Source organism: Pteropus medius, unplaced genomic scaffold, assembly GCF_902729225.1.
Source record: "Pteropus medius unplaced genomic scaffold, Ma_sr-lr_union100, whole genome shotgun sequence".
In the NCBI taxonomy this organism is placed as follows: domain Eukaryota; kingdom Metazoa; phylum Chordata; class Mammalia; order Chiroptera; family Pteropodidae; genus Pteropus; species Pteropus medius.
In genome coordinates, this window is record NW_024356248.1 from 3,744,498 (window position 1) to 3,753,633 (window position 9,136).

The 9,136-nt window shown below is 43.7% G+C and overlaps 1 pseudogene; it reads left to right on the forward strand.

Annotated features, from left to right (window-relative positions):
• The first annotated feature begins 1,292 nt into the window (after nt 1-1,292).
• On the forward strand, nt 1,293-2,150 carry LOC120600748 (olfactory receptor 9I1-like; annotated as a pseudogene).
• The last annotated feature ends 6,986 nt before the right edge of the window (nt 2,151-9,136 follow it).

A 9,136-nucleotide genomic window follows, 5' to 3' on the forward strand; every position in this document is an offset into this window, starting at 1 on the left:
CATCCCTAACCTCCAGAGGCATCATCCCAGAGGACGGAGCCCAGAGCAATCAGCAGCCGACAAGAGAACTCATTCCCCCACCAGAAAGCGACGAATCATTATGATGTCCACAGAAAAGTCATTCTACCAAATACTATGAACCCCTATTCTGTGAGCCAGCTCTAGGCTACAGAAGCCAGATGTTAAAGTAGATAGTTAAGAAGGAACGATGTAGGAGGGGGAAACGTGCATGGAATTTTGACACCATGGTTTAAATCCTGGCTTCTCCACTTGTAATTTATTCTTTGACAAGCCTCTTTAACTTTCTAAACTCCAGCTAACACCTTTCAAGAATGAAACTCATAATGGCTGCTCCAGGATCATTGAGAGGAACCGCTAAGTTTGTGTGGAATTGGCCAACGCAGGAAAAGGTCTCCCAAAATCCAACGGTTTCCACAGAATCACCTTCTCTCGTGGACTCTCAAGAAAGAAATCCAAGACGAACAATGGCCCTGTTTGTCAGAGAGCAAAAGTAGATTATGAAAGCACTCACAAGGAATTGTTGAAATAACTGGAAATGTTTAACTTGGAGAAGAGACTGGATCCAAGTGAGCATCGCCACTCTCCATCTTGGGAGAGAGGGTTCACTCCTCATAATACCGATGTGTAGAATATGTCAACGTGTAGAAGGTACAGAAAGAGCAAGGTGCCTTTCCCAACAGGGAGAATTTTCCAAAGGCAGAGTCGCCAAGAAGTCGCCACGACATGAAGGAAACACAGGGCCCTGCCTCTGACAGCTCTGGAGGAACCACTTACACCACAGCCTACGCGAGTGGTCGGGCCTGGAGTTATTCAGGCACAGCCTAAGAAGGCATGTGAGGCAGCCCTCGTGTACACTGGGCTATCTGACAATTAAGTGGTGATAGTCTAGACTGGAGAGACTCCAGGTTGGTCTAGAGTTCTTTGGTCTTAAAGAAAATCTCAGGCGATAAGCAAGTGAACTTGAAGAAATACTGACCTAAGGTCTAAATTCAGGGGGTTAGAGATAGGAAAAAGCTCTCCATAGTAACTGCTAATGGTGGATTCTTAAGATGGTAAACGTTTTCATCTCTCTCTGAGCAGAGAATACCTGAGACATTCACCTAACATCTGACACTGAAGAAAGCAAAGGCCTTCAGTTCTGGAATCTTTAATTCCTTTCAGTTCCTCAGATCACTTAGCTACACTGAGTCTATAGCCAAAAGAAATCTCCACCGTGATGGGTTCTCGTGGGTTTCACAGATCACTTTGAACTGGTGGTTCCATTCTTCCCGATGTTTCTCAGTTTCTACCTGGCCACTCTTCTGGGGAATGAAGAGATGATTATTCTAATCCAAGTGGACACCCAACTCCACACCTCAAATTACTATTTCCTGAGCCATATTGCCCTGCTAGATGCCTGCTACACCTCATTCATCACCCCTCAGATCCTGGCCACACTGACCTCAGCCAAAATGGCCACCTCTTATGGCCACTATTCTGCCACTTTTCTTCACCATCTGTGCAGGTATGGAACGTTACCTGCTGACAGTGATGGCCAATGGCTGCTTTGTTGCCCTTAGCAACCCATTGCACTTATAAAGCGGCTATGACTCCGGACACTCGCAGGGCCTTTATGGCCAGGGCTTAGGTCTGTAGGGTGTCAGGGGCCATCCTGCATACCGTGTGCCCCTTCACTCTGTGGCAACAATCGGATCAGCTTCCATGATGTCCCACCCCTCTTGAAGCTTGCATACAGCAGCATGACACGAAGTAAGATTTTCATCCTCTTTTTTGCCAAATCCACGTTCCTGGCCAATGTCATGATCATCCTGGTCTCTTACATGCCCCTCATCGGAGCCGTGCTGAGGGTGAAGTCAGCTGGTGGGCGAGCCAGGACCTTCTCCACCTGCATCTCCTGCCTCACCACTGTGGTCTTCTTCTTCGGGATACTTGCCTTCATGTACCACAGAAGTAACTCAAAGAAACCTACAGAGAAGGACAAGATCATGTCTGTCTTTTACACTGTGCTCATTCCTCTGCGGAACCCCTTGACCTACAGTCTGAGGAACAAAGTTGTAAAAGCCACGTTCAAAAAAGTCACTGGTAAAATCCACTTCCCAAGGGATGCAGCTTTAGATGAGGGTCCTTGACCCTGACCCGCCTTCTTGCCCTAAAGAATGGACAGTAGGTGTCCTTTGGTGGCACCTGGAGAGTGGACAAGAACTACTAGCTCTGCTGGAAAATTGCAGGTTCGGTGGCATTTCTTTGGATGGCTCCCTCTACCTCTCTTTTCTGCCCCTCTGCCTCTTTAGCCCACCCCCCAAATCTGCAGGGTTCTAGGGCTACTTGCTGACACCGCACCACATCCAACCACCTGTTCCCCAACTCAACTCAACCATACTTGAGCTTCCTGGTCCTTTGTTCTTTTGTCTCTGTGCTCAGTGATACTGATTTTTACTTTGTGGAAGATTATAATTGGGAATCATGCTAATGGAAGAATAAGGCTTTATTTTTTTCTTTTATGATATGGATAACTTGCCAACTCATTATGAGGAAGATAATGAAGAAACTCGTGAAACCAGTGGAATTTCCAGTTGGTACAGATTAGAGTAGCAGGGGGAGAGTTGCTTACTTTTGGCTACCCTTCCTCTGTGTCTTCCCAAATGGTTCCTAATATCTCTGAGACTCCGACATCTACCTTTCAAATGGCAACTCTCTATACCCTGGACATCTAATTCCTTTGTATCTCTTCCTCCTAAAACCATGAGACTTTTAGTATAATGATATAGATTGCCGACTAATAATCTTTCATCCCATCGTTTGTAGTAATTGAATAACCAATAGATCATTAAGTGGTCTCCTGAAATATAATGTCTAGTAAAAGCAAAGCTTTGAGAACTATGAGGTCTCTGTCACACAGCGAATGGTAAGTAAGGTATAGGAATTCAAGACAGTGTAGTGAGTGGCTGCTTCTAAAGGCACTAGATAGTTTCATAACATTGAATTGCATGAGAATTCCAAAAATTTTGATCAAAACAGAATAAAAATCAGGGACTTTAAATTATCATACTTTAAAAAATATCCTAACTCTTTCAGTATTAGGGCTGAGATCATGAAAAGCGAAACCCCCCATTTGAACTGTGGATGCCAGATTGTACTACCAGTTGAATTACTGTCTTTTGTCCAAAACTGAGTTTCTTAATGCACCTAAGCTTAATGTTGTGGCAATAATTGAGAAAGAATGAGATAGAGAGATACTGGAAAAAGACAAACAGTCCACTGGAATGGAAACATAAGGAATGAATTGGGTGGCTCAGACACATGAATCTAGGGAAGGCTCATTTCTCCTGTCTAGGGTGCTGGTGAGAGATATATTCAACCCTAGCAGCCAGTGGTGTGCCAGGCAGTTGTATTGCAGTCCATGCTATAGCACATGAAGCCAACAGGTTGTCCATCAGCAGGCTCTTAGGAATAAATGAAAAATGCCCAGAAGAGAGGAACTAAGAAGCTCTGCTGTAGAGCATACACAGAATAGTCTGAAAGCTTATGCTACAGTGGTTTGGTCAATTTTTCTATGGTACGAAGCCACAGCAATATATTTTATTGTTTGATGTATTACTTTCATATTTTACAGTAAGCATGTTCGGTAGCAATGCACTCAAAAAAAAAAAAAACAGATGTGCATGTTGCTCAAGAAAGTTGATGATGAACATATATTTTGTACAAAATGTTTGTAGGCATTTATCATCCCTTATGGGAGTTAGAGTGATTTGATGTCCAGGACTTGAAAAGTAGAAGATACACATTTGCTGAAGATACATCAACACTTGCTTTCAAACACTATGCCTGACGATAATGGTTTAAAATAGCAGGTGTGTTTACATTTCACTCTGGGAAGCTGTGTCTTTCATGCCCATCAGAGGTAATTTAGCTCGGTATTTCTTTCCTGCTTCTTATCCACAAAATGATAAAAGGATGGAAGCCTTTGAAATGCTACTTTTTAATCAACCTAAGTGATCTACAATATACTGAGCTCATTTCTTTAAATGTTCTCAAAATGTTTATTGTATTTATTTAAAATCAGTCAGAAATCTTATATCTTTAATCAAAGCATATAATAAATGGAACGCAAAAACTTTCAACTTTTGACAGCGTTAGCAAATTCCAAGTGTTGAAAATCTTGCAAACTGGAAGGCGTTGAAATTTATCATATCCTTGAGAAGGGAAAAACTAAACAAAACAAGCAAAAACTGTACAACATATAATTCTGAAATTACATAATCGTGGCTTGGAACATATTGATTCGTGGCAAGAGTCATTTTGGTGGTCCTTTAATCTCGACTGGATAAATCTCAATTGGAACCGGAATGAAATAATCAACAAAGCTGATCATTTTTCAGCATTTAAGTTTGAATACAGGGGCTGAAATATTTATCCAGTTCAATGTGAAAAAAAATTGGAATTAAGAATATCCTCCATTTAGTAAAATTTTCTTAAAGCTTCTTAGACACCTTTGTGAAGAAAAAAGTGATATTTCCTGAAAAATATTATAGTTTATTACAACTATAAACATAATTTGGAGGCAAAAATCAGACACAAATGACTACATATTGTATGGGTTTAGATATATAGAGGACAAAAGCAGGCAAAATAATCAATGCCATCAATAATCAATGGGGGTGGTGAATAGAAGGGTGCACCGCAGAGTGTCAGGGACTGGCGAGGTGTGGAATCTTCACCTGGGGCTAGTAACTCAGGTGTGTTAAGATTGGAAAATACATGTATGATATTAATTTTTCTGAATGTTTGTTATACTTCGATGACATTTTTAAACAACATTATAGATATTGAGGATATCTTTCTACATGACCACAATATTATATCATTATCACACCTAAGAAAATGACCAATTACCCCATCACATCATTTCATACCTAGTCTACATTCGTATTTTCCTTATTTATCCGAGAATGAGTTTTGTTATTTTTATCCATTTTAATGAGGATCCAATCTAAATTCGAGCACCGCATTTGTTACATTTTTTAAATATTCTTTTAATCTAGTACAGTCCTCCTTTTTTATTTGTTACAAGACACTGACAGTTGTGTTATAAATACTCCTTATTCTACATTTGTCTAATCAGTTGCTAAATGTGTGGTAGGCAGAATTCTAAAATGACCTGCAATGACACGTGCCCTTGTGTAACTCCCACCCCCACCCTCGGAATGAGGGGAATACGATGGGACACCACTCCCATTATAAGGGTAGCAGATTTTAAAGATATAAGTAAGGTCCCGAGTCAGTCAGCTCTGAGTTCATCGAAAGGGAGGTTATCCTGGGTGGACCAGACCTAATGGAGTAACCTCAAAAGAGAAATTCAAAGCAGCAGAGACATTCTCCTGCTTTCTTGGAAGACGTAAGTCGCCATGTTGGGAGAGGAAGGACCACGCGGCAAGGACTTGGGGGTGGGCTGAGGACCTGGCTAGCGAGGAAACGGGCACCACAGCCATACAATCGCAAAGCAATGAATTCCGCCACCGACAGGAGGAGACTTGACGCCCCTCCCGGGGCCTCGAGTTCAGTCATGGGAGACTGAATAGAAGAGGAACATACCCCACATCCTGATTCCTGTCTTGTGGAAATTAAGAGATAATAAATTTGTGTCATTTTAAGCTGCCGAATGTATGGTAATGTGTTCCTCTGCAAGAGAAAAGTAGTACATGTCACGCACTCCCGTATTTCTTGTAAACTAAAAGTTAGTTGTAAAGCAGCAGCCAAAACACTTTTCTGAAAAGAACCAGATAGTAAATATTTTAGGCCTCGTGGGCTCAACAGTCTCTGTGGCAACTACAGAAAGTAGCTATAGGCAATACGTAAACAAAAGAGTGTGACTGCGTCGCAATAAAACTTTATTTTAAAAAGCAATTGGCAGGCCAAATTTATGTCCACAGAGCCTAATCTCCCAGCCCTGCACTTTTCCTACTCTCTGGCGCCCCCTTCAGGCTGACCAATGCACAGTCCCTGCCCCAACTCTGAGTCCTCCCAACACAACTGTGTTTCTGCAGCACCCCTGAGAGCCGCTGGTGTCATAACGTGCTGTTGTTGCTCCGTTTCCAATCCTGGCATAACCGTCCTTTATTTTTCATAGCACTTAAAATTCACAAGTCTCTTTTGAATGCCTAGTTACCACATTGAAGCTCCAAAACGGCCAAGTGAGCAAGGATGGCACAATCACTCCCATCTACCAAGAGGTGAAAGTGAGACCCGCGGAGACTATATGTCACACAGCCAGTAGTGAGTGAGTCAGGATCTGAATCCTGGGGATGTGGGCTCATTCCCAGGGGCCGGGGGAGAAATGTTTTATAACAAAGAGGAATTCGCGGCTTCAGCCACCAACCAGAGTTGGGACCCGGTGGCCCTGGGCCTCTTGGGCTTTCTTGGAGCTCGTGGTAGACTGTGTGGCCTGCTCCATGAGGCAGCTCGAGTGGGAAAGGACATGATTCAAGGTCCTGCTACCCAACTCCCAGGGGAAAATAGTTCAACACACACTGGCAGCCCGACTGCATCGGCGGCTTCCTCCAGCAAGTCAGCAGGTGGCTGTCACAGGTGATGCCCTGCCTCATTTCTGCTGGACCGCCCCGTCACTCCGTGAGGGCGTGGGGCAGGGTCCAGGAGCCTCGGGTTCTAAGCCTGGATCTTCCATTTACTGCCATATGACCTGGAACAAATCTTTCCATCTCACTGCATTTCTGCTTCCTTTCTGCAATATGAGAATAACTCTGCTTTACGTGGACTATCATAAGAACAAGTAGGAAGCTGGGTTCAAGGTGGCTTTATACATTGTACAATTTTACTGCCGCTTGATACTGCCCTTCTGAGGCCCCTGAACCAGCACCCCCTCTTACCTGCCCTCAGGTACTCACCTCAACCTCTCTGGAACCATGATTGTGTTGGTCTCAGAGACCACCCCCACTCAGCCAGGGCCGGCACAATCCACAATGAAACAAAGTTCCATTGACTCTTAGTTTATTAATATTCCCTGCCTACTCAGGGTTTCTATCTCCCCCAGTGCAGAGGACAGAATCCCGAAGCTATCCTTCTCGCCAGAGTCCGGAGTCACCTTGGCCTGTCCCCAACCCCTGTCCCTCCTGGATCAAGAGTGATGACTATTCCCATGTTCACCTGATCACACTTGAAAAACTAGAGTCAGACCTCAAATTAGAGGCAATTTAGTCCCATTGAATCAAACTGTGGTCCTTAGAGGTAGAGGACTCTTTGTAGAAGCCCAAGAATCCACTGAAAGGGGCATGGGAGGGTCCAGCAGGCAAAAGTCATGGCCACTGACCCCACCTCATAGGAGGCAGCTCCACCCCTATCTGATTTTATGCATTGTACTGTGTTATGGAAGGGTTTTGCTCTTGAATCAAAGTAGGAGAACCACCTGTTGAATCTAATATTTTCCTATCACAAAAGAGAAGACTGAGGCCCAAGGAAGAGGGAGTGATTTGCCAAGCTCACTCATCGAGTTTGCAACAGAGCTGAGAATAGAACTCAGGTCAAAAACAGATTGAAGCCGGGCCCTAAGGCCAGCCCGCCCGTGGCCCTGCCCCACTGGGAGCGTGATGTCAAGCTTACCGACCCCAGTGACAGACCAGAGACAGGCCTGTGGCCACAGACTTGAGAAGGCTGTTTCACTGCCACAATTGAAAAGTTATCCAATTAGATGCCAACACTTAATTCTCAACAGCTCTACTTGAGTAATGAATAGCTTTTGTCAGTCATTCACACCCTAGTATAAATGAGTTTATCACATGCTTTCTTCTGCAATACTGACTGAGAGTGACTTACAATAACTATATCATTTATTAAATAATTACCATTAGTGGAAACTGATTTTTAGATACTCTGCATGTATCAAAATTCTTATGAAGATGAAATGAGTGGATACATGTGAAACATTTAGCAAAAGGCCTAACTTGTTATTAGTGCTATATCAGTATTTCCTATTATTATTATCTTCATTTTTATTATCTCTTTTAATCCTACCAACAACCCTGTGAGATGAGGAAATTAAGGCTCAAAGAGGAAATATCACTTGCCCAAATCACACAGCTAATATGTAGTAGTTTTAGTTCAAACTACTACTACATTTGGAGTTCAAAGCCAGGCAGCTTGATTCTAGGGGTAGAAGTGGGTACAGAATCAAGGGGGAGGGAACCTCACCTAAGTAAAAATGCTGCCTGTTTTGGGATTGGTTATTATTTCCATATTTTTACTGCACACACTACTCATGGTGAAGAGCATTGCGCTACAGCCACATGTACCATGAGGTATATATGAGGGCACTGTCCTGTCCTCACAAATGCTCATGCTCTGGGCAAGAAAGCGAGCATGAACCCAGATAGCCGTACACTGGGGCACCCACGTGGCTCTCTAAGGGTCTACCACAGGAGGACTCAGGGCACAGCTTCCCCACTTCAAGGTTCCAAATTGGGATGTTGGGTTACTGTACCCAGATCTGAGTCAGACAGACATCAGGACACTTGGCTGACGAAAGATGGCTTTTTCTAGTTTTTTATTTGTGTAAACGTTCTTATGAAAGTATAAAATGAAATCACTTTTGCTGAACCTTAATTTCTTTCACTGAGAAAAATTAAAGTGCAGGAGATCTGTCCTGTCACCACGGTCACAGACCGCGTCGCGGTCCCACGCCAGCATGGTGGGTGATGTTAGACCTGACACCATCTTCTCACTGTTGCTTCTCCCCACAAGGGCCTTTTTCTCCAGCCCCATGGCCCTCATAAGACTGAGGCTGCAACCATCACTCCTGGGTTAAGTGCCCCAGAGATGGGGTAAATAAAGCCTTCTGATACACTCAGTATTGGGGTGCCAATTATTACAGTCTCAGCTTCGTAACTCTAGAAACATCATAGTCCACACCCATTCATAGATGTTTCCCGAACAATAGCTACAAGCTAGATCATACTCTCCCAAGGTACTGATATGAGTCAGACCCAGTTGCCGGCCTCGAAGAACTCATAGTTGAGTGGGGCACAAAGAGATGACATCATAGTTCCCGGGAAAAGTACTCACCCAGAAATGACGCGTTGGTGGGGCTGGCTCAAACTGCCCCAAA